This window comes from Geotrypetes seraphini, chromosome 16, assembly GCF_902459505.1.
Source record: "Geotrypetes seraphini chromosome 16, aGeoSer1.1, whole genome shotgun sequence".
Classification (NCBI taxonomy): domain Eukaryota; kingdom Metazoa; phylum Chordata; class Amphibia; order Gymnophiona; family Dermophiidae; genus Geotrypetes; species Geotrypetes seraphini.
This window is the reverse complement of record NC_047099.1, coordinates 20,727,119-20,740,082: the sequence shown is the minus strand read 5'-3', so window position 1 is coordinate 20,740,082 and position 12,964 is coordinate 20,727,119.

Genomic DNA, 12,964 nt, shown 5'->3' with positions numbered 1-12,964 from the left:
ATTTTTCCTCCTACACCGAGCATATTGGACTCCTTATAAACTGTCCAAATTGCCTAATTCAGATTCTAATTATTGCTGGGCTTGTAAGGCTGATATAGGTACTTTGGATCACATGATATTCACTTGTTCTCCTATCTAAACATAGAAACATAGAAACATAGAAAGATGACGGCAGAAAAGGGCTATAGCCCATCAAGTCTGCCCACTCTACTGACCCACCCCATTAAGTCTGAGTACTAATGACTTAGTTCCTTAACTCGACCCTCGTAAGGATCCTACTAGGGCATCCCATTTATTCTTAAAGTCAATAACACTGGTGGCCTTGATCACCTGCTCTGGAAGCTTGTTCCAGTGATCTACAACCCTTTCTGTGAAGAAATACTTCCTTATGTCACTATCGAATTTCCCTCCTCTGAGTTTGAATGGATGCCCCCTTGTGACCGAGGGTCCCCTGAGAAAGAAGATGTCTTCTTCCACCTCGACACGTCCCGTGATGTATTTAAATGTCTTAATCATGTCCCCCCTCTCCCTGCGTTCCTCTAGAGTGTAGAGCTGCAATTTGTTTAGTCTTTCTTCGTACGAGAGACCCTTGAGCCCCGAGATCATCCTAGTGGCCATCCGCTGAACCGACTCAACTCTAAGCACGTCTTTACGGTAATGTGGCCTCCAGAATTGCACACAGTACTCCAGATGAGGTCTCACCATGGTTCTGTACAGTGGCATTATGACTTCAGATTTGCGGCTAACGAAGCTTCTATTGATACATCCCATCAGTTGCCTTGCTTTGGATGAGGCCTTCTCTACTTGTTTGGCGGCCTTCATGTCTGCACTGATGATTACTCCCAAGTCTCTTTCTTCTGAAGTCCTAGCTAGTGTTTCTCCATTTAAGGTGTAAGGTTTGCATGGATTTCTGCTACCGAGATGCATAACCTTACATTTCTTAGCGTTGAAGCCCAGCTGCCATGTCGAGGACCAGTTTTCCAACGTAAGCAGATCCTGCGTCATACTATCCTGCAGATTGCTTTCACTTACTATATTACATAGCTTGGCGTCATCAGCGAATAGAGTTACTTTACCCTGAAGCCCTTGGGTCAAGTCTCTTATGAATATGTTAAAAAGGAGTGGACCCAAGACCGAGCCTTGTGGCACTCCGCTGGTCACCTCCGATGTCTCAGAGAGGGTGCCGTTGACCACCACCCTCTGACGTCTTCCACTCAGCCAATCTTTGACCCATGCAATTAGTGTCTCACCTAACCCCATAGATTTCATCTTGTTTAATAGTCTACGGTGTGGGACGCTGTCGAAAGCTTTACTGAAATCTAAGTACACTATGTCCAGAGACTCTCCCGAGTCCAGCTTTCCTGTTACCCAATCAAAGAAGCTGATAAGATTGGATTGGCATGACCTACCCCTAGTGAATCCATGTTGACTAGGATCCCTTAGATTCCCCTCATCCAAAATCGTGTCTAATTTACATTTAAGTAATGTTTCCATGAGTTTACACACTATTGATGTGAGACTCACTGGTCTGTAATTTGCAGCCTCCGCTCTGCAACCCTTTTTGTGCAGAGGAACGACGTTAGCTGTTTTCCAGTCCAGGGGGACTCTCCCTGTACTTAGGGAGAGATTGAAGAGCATGGTTAATGGTTCCGCACAGCTCCCTGAGTACTCGTGGGTGCAATTTGTCTGGTCCCATGGCTTTGCTCACCTTGAGTCTTGACAGTTCGCTGTAAACATCAGCTGGTGAGAACCCAAAATTCTGAAATGGGTCTTCCTTGCTTGGCTTTGCTTCCAGCTGTGGCCCGTGTCCAGGTGCCTCGCAGGTAAAGACTGAGCAGAAGTAATCGTTCAGTAGTTTGGCTTTTTCGGAATCTGTTTCCACATAGATCCCATCTGCTGTTCTAAGACGTACTATCCCGTTTGTGTTCTTCTGCCTGTCACTAATATACCTGAAGAAGGATTTGTCCCCTTTCTTAATGTTCTTTGCTAGAGTTTCTTCCACTTGAAGTTTGGCCTCCCTGACTGCTGTTTTGACCGCTGCAGACCTTGTTTTGTATTCAATGTTAGCTTCTTTCTCCCCGGTGCGTTTGTATGAAAGAAATGCTCTTTTCTTGTCCTTGACTAGGTGTGAGACCTCATCAGTGAACCAACGGGGTTTCTTCCTTCTTTGTTGTTTATTTACCGATTTTATGTAGCGGATAGTTGCTTCGTGTAGTGTCCTTTTCAGTGTTGACCACATAGCTTCCACTTCGTAAGTTGTTTCTTGAGCCTGTAGCGTCTGATGGACGAAATCGCCCATGCTTGCGAAGTCAGTGCCCCGGAAATTGAGTACCTTCGTTTTTGTTTGTGATCTAGGGAAGCCCTTTCTAAGGTTGAACCATACCATGTTATGGTCACTGGTTGCCAGCGTTTCTCCCACCGAGACTTCCGTGACGCTTTCCCCGTAAACGTTTTGGTTACAAATCTGGAAAACAATCTCTGAGGTACTTGGCATAAAGAAGAAACTAATCCTTGCTGTTGTTATTTATGGCAGATTTGGTTCGAAAACTCATGTTGATGCCTCTAATGCCAAACTACTAAAATGCTTGATACCAGGGGTGTTCAATGTCAGTCCTCGAGGGCCGCAATCCAGTCGGGTTTTCAGGATTTCCCCAATGAATATGCATGAGATCTATTAGCATACAATGAAAGCAGTGCATGCAAATAGACCTCATGTATAGTCATTGGGGAAATCCTGCTTTATACTAATAGCATTAAAGCTTATCTTGACTAACTGGAAAAATGCTGATAATCTCTCTCACGCCTTGTGGTGGCACAATGTCTGATTATGCGTTATGAAAGATGTTTTGCAGAAAAACATGGAGGTATTAAAGCACATGATGATGTACGGCAACCTTTAACCACCTATTGCAATGCGACGTTGAATTGTGCCTAATCATCTAAGTGACTTATTACAGGTACAGATCTGTGGATTTTACCTTTCTGATCTTTGATCTACAAAAGACATTACTGCTTCTGATTTTACTGTCATCTGGTTGTTTTTTTTTATTGTTATCCTTTGTATACTTGTTAATGCTGTGTACAATTCTGCTACGTATTTTGCAATGTTCTTGAATATAAAATAATAAAAATATTGAACTTAAAAAAAATATTTAGCGAGCGCTAAATCGGCTAACGCGCCTTAGTAAAAGACCTCCCCTAGTCTTTAATAAATTATGCAAGTGGATGACTGAGGTGAAAATGGATCAGAGAGAGGGTGATTGGGAGTTGGGGGGGGATGAAAGAGTCAGTGCAGACGGGGGGGGGGGGAAGAGTGAAATAAAGTAGGTGAGAGGAGGAGATTGTTGTGGGAGAGAGTCAATGAAGGATGATAATAATCATAATAACAGTTTTTATACTGCAGGACCGTTATTACATTGATTAAAATGTGCGGTTTACATTGATTAAAAATGTTACAGATTGAGTAGAACCAACAGAGTTAAAGTCTAGAGATCTGTTATTTTGGGAAAGATTGTGCAAATCAGCTACCTAAGTACTTCAGGAACAGATATGTTTTTAGGTGTCTCGTAAATTCCCCATAAGTATTCGCAAGCATGAGTAATAGTTTCAGATCTGTACCCCATAATGCTGCCTGATATGAGAAGAGATGTTGATGATGTCTTTTAAATTTGCATTGTCTAACCGGTGGAGAAACAAAATTCAAGTTTGAGCTTCTCTTATGTCTATTGGTTGAAAAAGAGAAAAGGTCAGTTATATATTTGGGGGCTAAACCGAATAGTACCTTGAAGTAAAAACATCCAAACTTAAACTTCACACGTGCCTCCATCGGCAGCCAATCCAGGAGTCGGTAGGAAGGAGTTACATGATCAAACTTCTTCAACCCTTGAATCAGCCTGACCGCTGGGAGTAAGGGTAGTTACTGGAGGATAAGGGAACCAGAGGGCAGGAGATGGATAGGAGAAGTGAGCCAGTGACGTGGAGATCAAAGGAACCAGAGGGCAGGAGATGGATAGGGGAAGTGAGCCAGTGACGTGGAGATCAAAGGAACCAGAGGGCAGGAGATGGATAGGGGTAGTGAGCCAGTGACGTGGAGATCAAAGGAACCAGAGGGCAGGAGATGGATAGGAGAAGTGAGCCAGTGACGTGGAGTTCAAAGGAACCAGAGGGCAGGTGATGGATAGGAGAAGTGAGCCAGTGACGTGGAGATCAAAGGAACCAGAGGGCAGGAGATGGATAAGGGAAGTGAGATAGTGACGTGGAGATCAAAGATTAAAAGGATCAAGCAACAGAACAAGAAGAATTGAGAAAGAGCATCCCAGATTTACCCTCTAGATCCCTCTAGTGGTTCCCAACCCTGTCCTGAAGGACCACCAGGCCAGTCGGGTTTTCAGGATAGCCATAATGAATATGCATGAGAGACTTCTGCATATAATGGAGGCTCCACGGATGCAAATCTGCTCCATGCATATTCATTAGAGATATCCTGAAAATCCGACTGGCCTGGTGGTCCTCCAGGACAGGGTTGAGAACCTTTGCTCTAGATCAGTGGTCTCAAACTCGCAGCCCGCCAGTTACTATTTGGAGGTCCTCGATATGTTTATCATAATCACAAAAGTAAAACAAAACAGTTTCTTGATCATATGTCTCTTTAGCTATAAATGACAATATTATTATTAAGACTTAGCGAAAAGGAAAGATTTATAAGCTATAAAGAGTTTTACCTCATGCAAAATTGTCATTTCTTTAATAAGCCATTAACTATTTTTTTTCTGAGGCCCTCAAATCCAAAATGTGGCCCTGCAAAGGGTTTGAGTTGGAGACCACTGCTCTAGATCCAGTAACCTTATCCTCCCTCCTCCCCACTGGCTGGAGGAGCATGGCACTTCTTATCTGTGTGCATCTCTTCTGCTGGTTCCAGTCTGACCTCTGGATTTATGGGGAGGGGGGGACCTGCAACCTCCACCGGCCTCCTATGTTCAGATACCAGACTGAAGCCGGCAGAATAAGATACATGCAGCAGGTGAAAGAGGTGCTCTCCTCCTGTGGCTGTGTGAATGAGAGAAGAATTCTGTAAAATGTGGTTTAGAGAAGTATTCTGTTGGTTTAGTAAGCCACAGGGAGCAAGCAAACTTGACAGTGTGGTGCAAAATTAAAAAAGGACTGAGAAGCAGCTGAGATTCCTGAGAGAGAAGGAAGGAAGACTATGACTTACAGGATCAGACACTGAAAGCAGTTGGGAGAGATCCCCAGAAGGGGTGGGAGCCTGTACTTACTTGCTAAGCCCCAGGTTAGCACCAACAGAGAGATCCCGTGGAGTGTTGACAGAAATTTCTTCTCCATTTGGAGCCTTGGCTGTTCACTTGCAGAAGTACCGCCTTACAATGTTTTACACGAAGCCAACGCTAGCCAAGAGCATTGCTAGTAAAAGGAAGAAGTAAAACCCAAGATTATTTCCAAATATCTTGTGTGGTAGAAATGATCCAATGGTGGGGGGGAAGGGGAGATGCAGAGGAAGAAGGATTGGCCTAAGGGTAGTATTATTACTTTTGTGATCTTCCCCTCCTGATGCAGCAAAATGACTTTTCTGCTCACAAAAGCATATGGGAACAAATTGAAATGCACATGCCCTATGCATAAGGTGTCCTGTTTTGAATGGGACAGTCCCGTTTTCGGATCCCCTGTCCCGTTGTCCCCACACACAGCTTCGGGACGCCAAAATGTCCCGTTTTCAGGGACAGCGTCCTGACGCTGTGCGTGGGGACAACGGGACAGGCGATCGCTTCCTGTCCCTCTCTGCCGCACCAAAAAAAACCAAAACAAAAACGTCCCTTCCGGACCGATTTAAACTCCCCCCCCCCGGTCTACCGCCGCTGTTCCTCTGCTTACCTTCCTGCCTAATCGCGCCCATAAGCCTTCTTCCTGACGTCAAGACCTGCCTAAGCCTTTGCTCTGCTCCAGCACAGATGTTTAAAAAAAAAAAAAATAACTAATGCAAGATTTAACTAGCAAATCTTGCATTAGTTATTTAAAAAAAAACAACAAAAAACCACATCTGTGCTGGACAAAATTTAGCAAAGAGTGATTGCTGATTATGCCCTTTGGTCATACACGTCCAGGGTGGGTGGGTGGAAGGGCGGGTTAGAATGTATTTTTAAATTCTCAATTAGAGTGTAGTTCTTAGATATAATTATGGGGGGGGGGGTGATAATCTTTTTGTCATAGATTATAATTGTAATTGTATTTAAGTGCTTTTATAGAATTATATGATTGTATTTTATTTTGCACTTACTTATGGCTTTTAAAATGAATAAAGAAATTAAAAAAAAAAAAAAGATTTAACTAGCAAGATGTTGAAAACTTATCAGATGCAAAGCCATGTTATGTGCTGTGATTGAAAAAGGAGAAGGATTTCCCCCCCCCCTTACTGCTGGAGCTCTGCTCTAAGGGCTCCTTTTACAAAGGCGCACGCTAGTCTCCTTTGTATTTGAACATGATTTAAATCATAGAATAAAACTCTACTTTCGCAATTTTCATCAAAGATTTTTCTGAACAAGGAATCTGGATTTATCCGGATGTATCCAAGATAACACAGGATCGCAGAAAAGAATTTATTTCTATGCGTAAGGAAACAAAAGAACTGGCATACCCTGTAAATGTTTGGTTCATTACCTTGAGCCTTCTTGGACCTTAAAAAGCACTCTGGAGATAAGATGTTATCGGTTGGACTTAGAATCATGGGGTTGTTAAGCATAGTCAGTTTTCTGTTAAATGAATTAGTTTTCCTTTATTTTCTCCATGAATTTAATGGATCTTCTTCCTAATTTGTGGTCTAAGAAAGACAATGAGCAGTATACCATTAATGATGGGTTCCTTCTTTCTACATTTTACGTTCTGTATTTCTGTAGCAAGTGTATCACTTGCGATATATCATAAATTAATAAAAAGATTAATAATACAAAGGCGCACGCTAAACCGCCGGACGTACTAGCCGCAATCACCTCATCTTGAGCAGGCGGTAGTTTTTAGCCAGCGCGGGGGTGAGCGCGTGGTGAAAAGTCGGGCGCGTTAAACCCGCTAGCGTGGCTTCGGAAAAGGAGCCCTAAGTCTGGTCTCTCACAAACTTTCTTAAAAGGGGACATGTCCAGGTTTTCCAGAGCGTCTGGTAACCCTGCTTAATCCGTCTTCCTTTTTCTGGAGCCACATGGCAACTCCTAGTAACAGGGACTCCCTCCTAAGAGACTCTAATACTCCTAAGGTTGACTTTCAGCTGCTGACATTATGGTTTCTGGTACTGTACTTAACAAAAGGGTCCAGTTGGGTATTTGAAGAAATTTCTAACTACCACATTAGGGTGGGAAGGGGTAAAACGTGGACCTTATGGACCTGGCAGATCTAAAACCGCACGTCCTTAAAATTCTGAGGTCCGTGCCACTTGTAGCTTCTGGCTTTGACAGACCTCGATGACATTTTAGCGCTGACGGATCCTAATACTTTTCCCTCCCTATGCTGAGACGGATCCGTCAGCGCTAAAATGTCATCGAGGTCTGTCAGAGCCAGAGACTAGTGCAGGAGCGGCTCTAAAACGAATCCTTTAAACCGGTTTCCTAAAATCTGAGGTCCGCGCCACTTTTAGTCTCTGGCTCTGACAGACCCCAGGGAAAAGGGTAAAACGCGGACCTGACGGATCTAAATCCGCAAGTCCTTAAAAATCTGAGGTCCGTGCCACTTTTAGTTTCTGGCTCTGACAGACCTCGATGACATTTTTGCTCTGATGGATCATAATGCTTTAGGATCCGTCACAGAGGTCTGTCAGAGCCAGAGACTAAAAGTGGCGTGGACCTCAGATTTTTAAGGATGTGCATTGTGCAGTTCAGACCCGGGAGGTCCGCGAGGTCAGATGCACTGCAGACCTTTGCACACATTTTTTAACCACCCCCAACCCAGCTATTTGCCATCCACTGTCATATCGCGGGGGCTCTCAGAATCAGTGCAGAGGGAGAGATCTGGAGGAAGGGACGATTGGGCTAATTAGTAAAAGCCATGGTGCTCCTCCTCCCTCTTTAGGCATTAGGGAAGGCAGAGCCGGGGGCCTGAGCTGCAGGGAAAGCGGTGGAATAAGGGTCTGGGTAAAACAAGCTAAAAGGTGGGCTTGTCAATGCACAGACCTCAGATTTTTAAGGACATGCGGTTTTAGATCCGCGAGGTCCGTAAGGTCCATGAGGTCTGCGTTTTACCCCTTCCCCATTAGGGTTACCATATTTAGAGAAGGAAAAACTCGGACACAAAGCCCCGCCCTGTTCTGTCCCAGCCCCGCCCAGCTCCGCCTTCATCCCTGCCTAGTTCCGCCTCAACCCCACCCCATTCTGCCCCAGCCCCACCCCCAGAAAGCCTCGTCTCTTCTTCCCCGACCTCCTGGCCATGTCTGGAGGGCCCCACGGATTTGTGATGTCATCCGCACAAGTTCAGAGGCCCTCCAGATGCGGCTAAAGCTCAACAGGGCAAAGTTCTGGACACTCCTCTAAAAAGAGGACATGTCTGGGTTTTCCCAGACGTCTGGAGTTACGTCACACAGGTCATTTGTAGCCCCTTTTTTGGCTTTTTAAATGTCCCTCTAGCGTTTAAAAGCAGTTTTTATCATGTTATAGTGGTTAATAATGAACATGTGAGTGTTAATTTTTAGTTTTTAATACTTTTGGATCTCTTGAACTTTGATACCTCTGAGCTAGCATATAGTGTGCAGTTAAGCTGCTGAGAGAAGTTGATTTTGTTTGACACTGCCACCTTTTGGACTACACTGGTAATGGGAATTGCTCTTTTTCTCAAACTCATTTATCTACATCTATTTTCATTTTTACCCTTTTACAGTTTCTCAGCTATAACCTTGTTGATGATGCTATTTCTAGATACCACTTGGGGATGTATAGAGAATTACACGGGGACAAATTTTTCCCTGTCTCCACAGGAACTTATTTTTCCTTCCCGGAGAGTTCTTTTCCTGTCCCTGCCCTATTCCTGCATGCTCCGTCCTCATCTGCACAAACCTCAAACCTTTTAAAATCATAAGTAGCAACATTCTAGAGCTCAGACTGTGATGTCATAATGCCTCATTCCACCAATGCCTAAGCTCCGTCCTCATCTGCGCAAGCCTCAAACGCTTTAAAATCATAAGTAGCAACATTCTAGAGCTCAGATTGTGATGTCATAATGCCTCATTCCACCAATGTCTAAGCTCCGTCCTCATCTGCGCAAGCCTCAAACCCTTTAAAATCATAAGTAGCAACGTTCTAGAGTTCAGATTGTGATGTCATAATGCCTCATTCCACCAATCCCTAAGCTCCGTCCTCATCTGCGCAAGCCTCAAACCCTTTAAAATCATAAGTGTTCAAGGCTTGTGCAGTTAAGGCAGAGCTTACAGGAATGGGGCAGGGACAGGGCCAGTGACAAAACTCATGGGGACGGGAAAATTGAGTTCCTGCAAGGACAGTAACAAATTTGTCCCCGTGTCATTTTCTAGGTATGTACTTTCATTTTCGCTCTCTTTTTTTTTGTTGTTGTTGTATCTATTATGAGATTTTCAGACTTGCCAAGTCTCCCGCTTTCAGCTTTTGTGGGTCTTCTCCCACCCTCTCGCCAACAGGCCAGAATATTCCGCTGAGTTGTTCCTGGGTGCCATGGCAACAGGAAAGGCCTTCATGAAAGATCATTTCCTTCTGCCATTAATCCCGTAGCTTCACAGCAAAAAAACAAACAAAACCCCCCAAAACCCGTGTGCAAATAAATCTCTTCTCACAGTATTCCATAAATTGTAAAATACTTTAAATAAAAAACCACATATGCTCATAAATAGTTCACAGAGCGCCACACAATAAACAAAAATTGTCACCAGTGGTGCATAACATATTCAAATCATCGCAAATGAACTTTTCACAAGTGCGCTTTATATAAGAAGTGAAAAAAAAATCTCAAACACTTATCCTACAAAAGTTATATAACAGGGTTGACCCTGGATTTAACACGAGCCGTGTTTCGCATTCGCAATGGAAGTAAAGCCCAGATGTTTCAATCCGTCCTCCTTTTTCTGGAGCCATAAGGTAACCCTAGTTCTTACTATGGCAAAGCATTAATGGAAGTACATTTGCTCTGATACTTCTTGTGCTATAATGCCTCTTTATCGCTCCATGGTGCAGCCTCACCTGGAGCATTGCGTTCAATTCTGGTCTCCTTATCCCAAAAAAGATATAGAGGCATTAGAAAAGGTTCAAAGAAGAGTGACCAAGATGATAAAGGGGATGGAACTCCTCTCATATGAGGAAAGACTAGAGAGCTCTTCAGCTTGGAAAAGAGAGGGTTGAGGGGAGATATGATGGAAGTCTACAAAATCCTGAGTGGCGTAGAACGGGTACAAGTGGATCGATTTTTCGCTCCGTCAAAAATGACAAAGATTAGGGAACACTCGATGAAGTTACAGGGAAATACTTTTAAAAGCAATAGGAGGAAATATTTTTTCACTCAGAGAATAGTTAAGCTCTGGAACGCGTTGCCAGAGGATGTGGTAAGAGCAAATAGCGTAGCTGATTTTAAGAAAGGTTTGGACAAGTTCCTGGAGGAAAAGTCCATAGTCTGTTATTGAGAAAGACATGGGGGAAGCCACTGCTTGCCCTGTATTGGTAGCATGGAATGTTGCTACTCCTTGGGTTTTGGCCAGGTACTAGTGACCTGGATTGGCCACCGTGAGAACAGGCTACTGGGCCTGATGGACCATTGGTCTGACTAAACGAAACTAAACCTTAAATTTATAGACCGTGTCATCTTTATGAGAGTAAAGTTCGACTCGGTTTACAAAAATATAAAAGATAAAGAGAAAAACAGATTTACAATTTGGTGAATAACCAGGTTTTTAAGTGTTTACGGAAGATTTGAAGAGTATCCGAATCTCTCAGCCACAAAGGAATATTGGTATTCCATAATTCAGTTAATTTGAATGAGAAGGACTCACCCAGTTTGCCAGAAGAAAAAATGCCTTTCATAGAGGGGAATGTTAATTTAAGTTTGTGCATAGATCTAACCAGTCCTTGTTTGTTGGTAAACCAAGAAAAAGGAATTAGTGGAGGGCAGATGCCAAGTAGGATTTTAAAAGTAAAACAAACACATTTAAACTGTATTCTGGTGAATACTGGAAGCCAATGTAGTTTAGCAGCTAGCAGGGATGCATGCTCAAATTTGCCTTTGCCGAAGATTAGCTTGGCCACAGTGTTCTGAATTAGTTGCAGCCTATGTAAACTGGTTTTGGTTAGACTATGATAGATAGATATGATATGATAGATATGGAGCGGCTGGGGCACAGGCAGTGTGTCTGGGAGGGAATGCATGGATGGGAGAACATCGCAGGGGAGGAGACATAGGCATCCCAGGACTGTCGGCCAAGTCTCTTCCCTGAAGAAGCCCTTTCTGGAAACGTCAATCGCTCCTCCTAAACTTACTTGCTCCACTTCATCACTGACGCTGAAACCGTGGATTGAAGACAAAGTTTTATTTTATTTTTCTTTCCAGCTTATGATTTATCTTTAATCTTATCTATTGTTTTGCCTTTTGTCTTTGTTTTGTTCTATTTCTATCATTTAAATTTCTCCAGAATTCTACTGTTCAACGGCTCCCCCTTCTGCTTCTATTCCTTTCTCTCCTCTCTTCTACCTTCCAAAGTATTTAGAGCAATGCTGTCTTGTTAAAATGTTTATTTTATTTTTATTTTTCCTCTAACTCTACTTTTCACTTCTCTATTACCCTCCAGGTACTTTAGTTAGATTGTGAGCCTTCGGGACAGTAAGGGAATTTTTCAAGTACCTTTCTTATTTCTAATCTTAATGTATATTTTCTGTAAACCGCTTAGAACCTAACGGATGTAGCGGTATATAAGAAATAAATTACATTACAATTACATTACATAAAGTTACAATAATCCAGCTGTGAAAGAATGATGGACTAAACAAGAGCAGAAAAGTGCTTCTTTTGGAAGCAATCTGTCACCTGGCTTTCTTAACCATGTGGTGATTGAAAAAGCTTTTTATTTATTTATTTATTTTTTTTTACTAGAGAGTTGATGTGCTCGTTGAATGAGAGTGAAGAGTCTAAAATAACACCTAAAACTCTGGAAGAGAACTCAATTGAAGGCAATGAAATAGATTAGAAGATGGAAGGCCATCTAGCCCAGGACAAGCCAAAGAACATAAGAACATAAGAATTTGCCGCTGCTGGGTCAGACCAGTGGTCCATCGTGCCCAGCGGTCCGCTCACGTGGCGGCTCTTAGGTCAAAGACCAGCGCCTTAACTAAGACTAGCCTTACCTGCGTTCGTTCCGGTTCAGCAGGAACTTGTCTAACTTTGTCTTGAATCCCTGGAGGGTGTTTTCCCCTATGACAGACTCCGGAAGAGCATTCCAGATTTCCACCACTCTCTGGGTGAAGAAGAACTTCCTTACGTTTGTATGGAATCTATCCCCTTATAACTTCAGAGAGTGCCCTTTCGTTCTCTCTACCTTGGAGAGGGTGAACAACCTGTCTTTATCTACTAAGTCTATTCCCTTCATTATCTTGAATGTTTCGATCATGTCCCCTCTCAGTCTCCTCTTTTCAAGGGAGAACAGGCCCAGTTTCTCTAATCTCTCACTGTAGGGCAACTCCTCCAGCCCCTTAACCATCTTAGTTGCTCTTCTCTGGACCCTTTCGAGTAGTACCGTGTCCTTCTTCATGTACGGTGACCAGTGCTGGACGCAGTATTCCAGGTAGGGGCATGCCATGGCCCGGTACAGCGGTATGATAACCTTCTTAATCATTCCTAGCATTCTGTTTGCCCTTTTCGCCGTCGTTGCTCAATGTGCGGACGGCTTCATCAACTTGTCAACCAGTACTCCCAAATCTCTTTCCTGGGGGATCTCTCTGAGTACTGTACCGTACAATCTGTATTCATG